The 7,857-nt window shown below is 47.9% G+C and overlaps 1 long non-coding RNA gene across 1 annotated transcript; it reads right to left on the reverse strand.

Moving 5' to 3' along the window:
- Positions 1–6,789: 6,789 nt before the first annotated feature.
- LOC133153907 (uncharacterized) lies at positions 6,790–7,507 on the reverse strand. Its single transcript, XR_009714411.1, has 2 exons — positions 7,012–7,507; positions 6,790–6,911 (listed from the first exon to the last, which is right to left on the reverse strand). It is a non-coding gene; the product is annotated as an uncharacterized LOC133153907 (long non-coding RNA).
- Positions 7,508–7,857: the final 350 nt, after the last annotated feature.

Consider the following 7,857-nt stretch of genomic DNA (forward strand, 5'->3'; position numbering starts at 1 on the left):
AGAAAAAATTTAAAAAACAATGTACCCATGTATAATGCGCACCCCAGATAAACAATAAATTAGTTAAATTTTGCGCATTATACATGGAAAAAAACGGTAAGTTTATTTGTGTCAAACCAACTCTGTAACTTTTCCATTTCAATACCCACAGTATCCAATAGTTGATCCAGGTCATCCCCACTGCAAAGCAGGTTTGTGTCATCTGCAAAAACTATGGCCTTGAGTAACCTGGAGACCTTGCACATATCATTGACATACAAAATAAGTAACAAGGGGCCTAATATTGAGCCTTGAGGAACCCCACACTTTACCTGCTTCAGTTTTGATTTACAGTCCATAAGTTGCACATATTGATTCCTGTTTGATAAATAACTGTTTAACCAAGTGAGTGACATACCTTGTATCCCATATCTTTCCAGTTTTGTTAACAGTATTTCATAATTTACAGTATCAAAAGCTTTCTTAAGATCCAAGAAAACACCTTAAGAAACAGCTTAAGAAACCACAGTTTTCTTAAACTGTAAGCCATAATCATCCATCCATCCATCCATCTTCTTCCGCTTATCCGGGGTCGGGTCGCGGGGGCAGCAACTTCAGGAGGGACTCCCAGACTTCCTTCTCCCTAGCCACTTCATCTAGCTCATCCCGGGGGATCCCAAGGCGTTCCCAGGCCAGCTGAGAGACATAGTCTCTTCAGCGCGTCCTGGGTCTTCCCCGGGGTCTCCTACTGGTGGGACATCCCCGGAACACCTCCCCAGGGAGGCAACCTGATGAGATGCCCGACCCACCTCATCTGGCTCCTCTCAGTCAAATGTCAAAGTCAAAGTCTGCTTTATTGTCAATCTCTTCACATGCCAAGACACACAAAGAAATCAAAATTACGTTTCCACTATCCCACGGTGACAAGACATAGTACACGACATACATACAAGCAAACAACACAAAATAAAAACAAGAAGGCACAAACAATGAATAATAAGAGTGATGAATAAATAATAAATAAACAAATAACAATAAATAAGAGGAGCAAAACGGAGCAAGTGTGCATACAGCAGACAGTCAGAATATAGCGCAAAAGTACAGGACGCTACGCAGAAGGGTGGAGAGAGTTCAGGATCCTAACAGCCTGGAGTATGAAGCTGTTGGTGAGTCTGGTGGTGCGGGAGCGCAGGCTCCTGTACCTCTTCCCAGAGGGCAGAAGATTGAACAAAGAGTGAGCAGGGTGACTCACATCACTCACAATCGTGGTCGCCTTGCGGGTGAGATGAGAGGTGTAAATGTCTTTCAAGGAGGGGAGTGAAGCACCAATTATCTTACCAGCCACGTTCACTATGCGCTGCAGGGCCTTCATGTTGTAGTCAGTGCAACTACCACCCCAAACAGCAATACAACTGGAGAGGACACTCTCGATGGTGCCACGGTAAAATGTAGTCATGACGGCCGGAGGCGCACACGCTTGCCTGAGTTTCCGTGGAGGAGTAGCAACTCTACTCCGAGTCTCTCCCGGATGACCAAACTTCTCACCCTATCTCTAAGAGAGAGCCCGGACATCCTGCGGAGAAAACTCATTTCGGCCGCTTGTATCCGGGATCTCGTTCTTTCGGTCACAACCCATAGCTCTTAGACTTAAACTTAAACAGACTTTATTGTCATTTCGTAAACACTTGGTGCACACAAAACGAAATTTCGTTGCATACGGTTCTCAACAATGAAATGATATTACAAATAAAAAGTGACATTTCTTCATAAATATGAAATAAGATAAGTATAAAGTGTAGCAGTGATAAAGTATGTAAACAGTGCAGGAAACAAAAACAGCATTTACAAAGTGCGCAGAGGAATGCTAAGTTGACTGTTCAACAGTCTGACGACAGTAGGGAAAAAACTGTTGCAGAACCTGGTGGACCTGCAGCGGATGCTGCGAAACTTCTTCCCAGAGGGTATCAGGGAGAACAGTCCTTGGTGGGGGTGTGATGGGTCACTGATAATTTTACGGGCTCGGGACACGCAGCGCTGGGATGACAAGTCCTGAATGGAGGGAAGAGGAGCCCCGATGATCCTCTCTGCTGTCCTCACCACTCTCCTTACGTTCTTCCAATGGGAGGCGCTGCAACCCCCACACCACACAGAGAGACAGCTTGTCAGAATGCTCTTTATGGTGCTTCGGTAGAACGTCCTCATGATTGGTGGGGGCAGGTGGGCTCTCCTCATCCTCCGCAGGATGTACAAGCGCTTCTGTGCCCTCTTGACCAGTGTCGTGGTGTTCCCAGTCCAGGTGAGGTCGTCTGTGATATGGACCCCCAGGAATTTAGTCCTGCTGACCACCTCCACAGCTGAGCTGTTGATGATCAGTGGAGCGTGGTGAGGCTGATTCTTCCTGAAGTCGACGATGATCTCCTTCGTCTTCTCCACATTCGGGATCAGGCCATTGTCTCTGCACCAGCCCACCAACTGCTCCACCTCCTCTCTGTAGTCCAGGTCGTCGTCGTCACTGATGAGGCCCACCACCGTTGTGTCGTCTGCAAACTTCACGATGGGATTGGTGGTGAACCTGGGGGCGCAGTCGTGTGTCATCAGGGTGAACAGCAGGGGGCTCAGGACGCATCCCTGAGGGGATCCTGCTGAGGGTTAAGAGCTGGTCCACTGTTCCACGGCCAGGACGAAAGCCACACTGTTCCTCCTGAATCCGAGGTTCGACCTCCCGACGGACCCTCCTCTCCAGCACCCCTGAATAGACCTTACCAGAGAGGCTGAGGAGTGTAATTCCCCTGTAATTGGAACACACCCTCCGGTCCCCGTTCTTAAAGAGGGGAACCACCACCCCAGTCTGCCAATCCAGAGGCACTGTCCCCGATGTCCACGCGATGTTGTAGAGACGTGTCAGCCATGACAGCCCCACAACATCCAGAGCCCTTAAGAAATCCGGACGGATCTCATCCACCCCCCGGGGCCTTTCCACCGAGGAGTTTTTTAACTACCTCAGTGACTTCGACCCCAGAGATTGGAGAAACCGCCTCAGAGTCCCCAGGCCCTGCTTCCACAATGGAAGGCGTGTAGGTGGAATTGAGGAGGTCTTTGAAGTATTCTCCCCACCGACACATGACGTCCCGAGTCGAGGTCAGCAGCACGCCATCTCCACTGTAAAAACTGTTGAGGTTGCACTGCTTCCCCCTCCTGAGACGCCGAATGGTGGACCAGAATTTCCTCGAAGCCGTCCGGAAGTCATTCTCCATGGCCTCGCCAAACTCCTCCCATGCCCGGGTTTTTGCCTCAGCAACCGTCGAAGCCACGTTCTGCTTGGCCACCTGGTACCTGTCAGCTGCCTCCGGAGTCCCGCAGGCCAAAACGCCCCGAAAGGACTCCTTCAACTTGACGGCATCCCTTACCGCCAGCGGATTCGGGGATTGCCGCCACGACAGGCACCAATGACATTACGGCCACAGCTCCGGTCGGCCGCCTCAACAATGGAGGCGTGGAACAAGGTCCACTCGGACTCAATGTCCACTCGGACTCAATGTCCCCCGCCTCCGCCGGGACGTGGGAAAAGCTCTGCCGGAGGTGGGAGTTGAAGCTCTTCCTGACAGGGGATTCTGCCAGACGTTCCCAGCAGACCCTCACAGAGCGTTTGGGTCTGCCAGGTCGGACCGGCATCTTCCCTCACCATCGAAGCCAACCCACCACCAGGTGGTGATCAGTTGACAGCTCCGCCCCTCTCTTCGCCCGAGTGTCCAAGACATGCGTCCGCAAATTCGATGACACGACTACAAAGTCGATCACCAAACTGCGGCCTAGGGTGTCCTGGTGCCAAGTGCACACATGGACACCCTAATGCTTGAACATGGTGTTTATTATAGAAAATCCGTGTCGAGCACAGAAGTCCAATAATAGAACACCGCTCGGGTTCAGATCGGGGGGGCCGTTCCTCCCAATCATGCCCTTCCTGGTCTCACTGTCATTGCCCACGTGAGCATTGAAGTCACCCAGTAGAACAATGGAGTCCCCAGAAGGAGCGCTCTCCAGCACTTCCTCCAGGGACTCCAAGAAGGGTGGGTACTCTGAGCTGCCGTTTGGTGCATAGACACAAACAACAGTCAGGGAGGCTACCCTCTCGTTCACCGGGGTGAACCCCAATGTACAGGCGCCCAGCCGGGGGGCAATAAGTATACCCACACCTGCTCGATGCCTCTCACCGTGGGCAACTCCAGAGTGGAAGAAAGTCCAGCCCCTCTCGAGAAGGCTTATACCGGAATCCAAACTGTGCGTGGAGGCAAGTCCGACTATATCTAGTCGGAACTTTTCTGCTTCGCACACCAGCTCGGGCTCCTTTCCAGCCAGAGAGGTGACGTTCCATGTCCCAAGAGCCAGCTTCTGCAGCCGGGGATCAGACCGCCAAGGTCCCTGCCTTTGGCCGCCGCCCAGCTCGCACTGCACCCGACCCCTTTGGCCCCTCCCATAAGCGGTGACCCCATGGGAGGGGGGACCCACGTTTCGTTTTCGGGCTGTGCCTGGCCGGGCCCCATGGGCGAAGGCCCGGCCACCAGACGCTCGCCTTCGAGCCCCGCCTCCAGGCCTGGCTCCAGAGGGGGGCCCCGGTGACCCGCGTCCGGGCGAGGGAAAACGAGATTGATTTGTTTTTATCATCATAAGGGGCTAATGTGAGCCGTGCTTTGTCTGGCCCCTCACCTAGGTCCCGCTTGCCATGGGTGACCCTACCAGGGGCATGAAGCCCCATACAACATGGCTCCTAGGATCATAGGGGTAAGCAAACCCCTCCACCACGATAAGGTGACGGACTCACAGAAGGGTAATAATCAGTAATATTAAAATAATAAAAGGCTTGCAATATTTAAGTTGATTTGTAATGAATCCAGAAAGTATGACATATTTGTTTTTTTAATTACATTACAGAAAATAAAGAACTTTATCACAATATTCTAATTTTCTCTTGAGCATTGTCGCAAGAAAGGCCCAGCGCTTTATTCCTGAAAACAGAGCTTTCTTAACAAGAAGTGTGATAGAACTCAACCAACCTGTGTAAATCTTAGTTGTTTCCTAAAACTGAAAAAGAAAACAAACACGCAGTGAGTAAATTGGATAACAGATGGCTCTGGCTTTTGCCGTGAGCCGCGGATAGCCCGGTTCTCAAATTGTGGACCAAATACTTCATGATCATTCCTTGCATTCAACTTCTTTTCTCCATTGTAACCAAAGATCAAACTGCAGTTGAGGTGAAACACAATGACAGAAAATGACTAGCAAGATAAATTATTGACCAATGGCAACACTGAACACAAAAGATTGGAAATTATTTTTGCCCTAACAAACAATTCAAGCTAGATTTTGCTTGGGTTGCAGGTACTCATTTGCAGTCTATAAATGCCTCACAGGCCAAAAACGCTCGATACGACTCTTTCCCACTCGGTCCACCAAAGTGTTCAGTGAATACTACCACAACAGGAACCAACCACACTACCGCCACAGTTCTGTTCTGCCACCTCAACAGTGGGAGCATGGAACAAAACCCAATTGGACTCAAACAGGAATTTCTCCAATTATTCTCCTGTACTAGACCACAGCACACACACACGCACACACACACATACACACCTACACATTGACACGCACAAACACATAACCATAGCTTTTGTGACATGACACACTGCTGTTCCGGAGCATCAAATCCGGGTTAGGTTTACAGCGAGTGACATTGCTTTGTGATTTGGAGCTTGGAAAACGACCAAGAGGCGTAGCATCAGGACCAGGCTATTGTGCACTGTTAAAAGTGAAATTGGTTGAAATTGAAAACATTTGTTTGTGATTTAATTTTTTCAATGTGATTTTTAATAAGTTCATATGTTCAGAATTTAATTAAATTAATTAATCTAATTAATCTGTTACACAAAAAACAATGGGGATTTTATAATGAAACTATTCATTTAGATATTTTGGTCCGATACACCCGCCCTCCTCCTGTTGTAGGACCTCCATTACATTCTTCCTTGGCCCCCCCGGGGATCCCTGCTTCGTCACTGGTTGCAGGTCCAAGCCACTGAGTTTGATGGTAGAGAATGACAAGAATTTTTTTTGTGAGGGAGCTCCCTCCGCTCTTATTCCTACATAGTTGTTTCAGTGATGCACAAAAGTGGCTGGAATGCTGCATTACAGTTTTTATTGATTGCTTTGACCTGTTTGAAGAAACTGGGAACCTCTTTGTCATCACCATCTCAGCAGAGCAGAAGACACCTCATGTAAATATGTTAACCCATTCAAGTTGTATGGACACAGTTTTCCCACCCGAAGTTCAAATTCCATTGTTTTAGCTGCGGTTACAGAACAGGAACTATATGTATGCTCCAAGCTCTCGGAAACTCCCTGAACAGCATGCAATCACTAAAAGCACCTATCTGACACTTCACAAATCTTCAGACCTATGTTGTTCTTTGCAAGCATGGATCCCATGGATCGAGTAGGTCTAAGGCAGATGAGAGGTAGAGTGAGAGTAGAGGGGTCAGAGGAAGAGGACTTTGTGTGTGAGGTGAAGGTATACCCATAAGGGCTCAGAAGAAGAGACAAAAGAGTATCACTCTCTTATACTCTTATAGTATAGGGCAGGGGTGGGCAAACTTTTTGACTCGCGGGCCGAACTGGGTTCTAAATTTGGACCGGAGGGCCGAACCAGGAGCAGATGGACGTAGTGTTTGTGTGAAGTAATATAAGCGACCTGTAAAGGTCATTGCATAAAAGATTTTGGCCTTTAGTAGGTAGTAAAGCATGGATATTCCAAACAAGTTTTTTGAAAACAAATGCATTTATTAACAGCATTAAAAAAAAATCACTAAAAAACTGCTATCGGTGATTCTCATAAAATACAACACTGTTATTATGAATAACAGTCTCCATCACTTCAGTGCCTGCAGGTCAGATTAATGAAAGATGTTTATCTTATGAGATCACATCAAACGGCAAACATTCTGACCAAATATACATCTTGAAGAATCGGTGAAAGCATACTTCCAAATAAAGTAATCAAAACTGCAACACGGTGAGGGGTATCTGAAAATCAGAGCAGAGTTTTAACTCACAAACATCTGGTAACAGAGGTGAGGACGTCGCGAACGTCGAGCCAAATTGGTCACTCTTTTTTTAACATTCGGCACTCACTTCTTTTCTTCGGGCCACTCATTTTAATGGATTCCAGGGGAAGGTTTGTAGGTGGCTTTAGCGTAAAACGGTATCTGAAAGCTCAGCGCGCGAATTGCAAGAACGCCGTCGTCACAGCCCACGCTCTAAATTCGGGGCTGATACAAATAGAGCGCGAGTGCGCCATGTCCGTACTACTGAGTACGTACACGCACTTGTGAGTGTGCACCGAGCTTTCCGACACGGCTTCCGGTAGTAAATGCGCAGGCGAGCGCTTCCCCATCTACTGGGGAAACGCAGTCATTGCAGGCAATATGACCAAAAAAACGTTTTAATAATACAATTTATTCAGGGTTGGCGGGCCGGATTAAACGGCCCCGTGGGCCGTAGTTTGCCCACCCCTGGTATAGGGCTACTATAGATTTTTTTCTCCCAAATTTCTCACACAAATGGATTTTATTTTTATTTCCATGTATTCTCTGTGTGAATGTCTCATTTATCAGCCACAGTCTGAAAAAATGAATGTAATCAATAAAATTTGCATCAAAGCATATCTGATTCTGGATGGATTTTTTGCAAGAGGGCAAATTTTGAACACTGTAGCATGTTTAGCCCTCTGCGTTAACTGTTTTGAAAATGCCAATTTTGAGTTGACGGCTGCGTCAAAACAATCAATAAAAACTGTAATATACAACGTAACAAGGCGATAGAGCCCCC

The sequence above is a fragment of the Syngnathus typhle genome, linkage group LG5, assembly GCF_033458585.1.
Source record: "Syngnathus typhle isolate RoL2023-S1 ecotype Sweden linkage group LG5, RoL_Styp_1.0, whole genome shotgun sequence".
Classification (NCBI taxonomy): domain Eukaryota; kingdom Metazoa; phylum Chordata; class Actinopteri; order Syngnathiformes; family Syngnathidae; genus Syngnathus; species Syngnathus typhle.